The sequence below is a fragment of the Eublepharis macularius genome, chromosome 15, assembly GCF_028583425.1.
Source record: "Eublepharis macularius isolate TG4126 chromosome 15, MPM_Emac_v1.0, whole genome shotgun sequence".
Taxonomy (NCBI): domain Eukaryota; kingdom Metazoa; phylum Chordata; class Lepidosauria; order Squamata; family Eublepharidae; genus Eublepharis; species Eublepharis macularius.
Window position 1 is genome coordinate 58,026,358 of NC_072804.1, and position 917 is coordinate 58,027,274.

Here is a 917-nt window from a genome sequence, read left to right on the forward strand (position 1 = left end):
GATTCCTTAGGGGCTGGGGAGACTGCAAAACCAATCACCCCGAATCTCTCCGCGTTCCTATGCGGCATTCCATGCATGCCGGGGTCTCCCGGGCGGGACTCAGCAGCCGTTAGCTGGCAGTCCTCTTTCCCTGCAAAGAAAAAGGAAAGTGGCAAGGAAGCTGTAGAGAGGGCTTGTCCTCCCTCTCAATTGACCCCGGACTGGCTGTACTAATTCTTCTGTGCTCTGTTCTATAAAATTTCCTTCTTTGCCCCTTTCTTTCTTTCTTGTTTGCTTGCTCTCCTTCTTCGTGTCGATGCCAACAAAAACATGAGTGAGAAATATACTATTGCTTGTTTTCAGGAGGGCAAACAAAAGAGAGTGTCATGACAGGATATTCATCCATCTAAAAACTCTCTCCTCTTGCTTGAGCAAAATAAGCGTGCTTTTCTAAGAGTCAGAATAGTCATCAATATTATTGTGACTACTTTGAGAAAGACAGTGAAACGGGGAAATACAGACCAGACTACACGTAAGCTAGTCACGTCTGATTTTCCTCTTCAAAGAAAAAGCACAGAACAGCAGGAGATTCTGCTGGAATTCTCAGATGGGCTTTTTGAACATCTTTATGAATAAACGGCAGGAGCGATTCACTTTAGAAATTGTATTCCTTGTTATGCTGCTACAGACCCCTTCTTTGTTACGGTGCTTGGGCTGGTGCAATATTCATTCATTTTCTAAGGTGTATGTATGAAATTGGATGGCTCTCACACTTTACTGTTATACCTTTATGCTTTTCAAGGTGGATATTCAGCAGCTCTGCTCTATAAGCTGGTTTTCTGCAATGATTAACTTTGTGTAAATACATGGATGGTCTCTCTGCTATATGTGAAGTGGTACTATAGACATAAACAAATAAGAATGAATTCTACAGCATG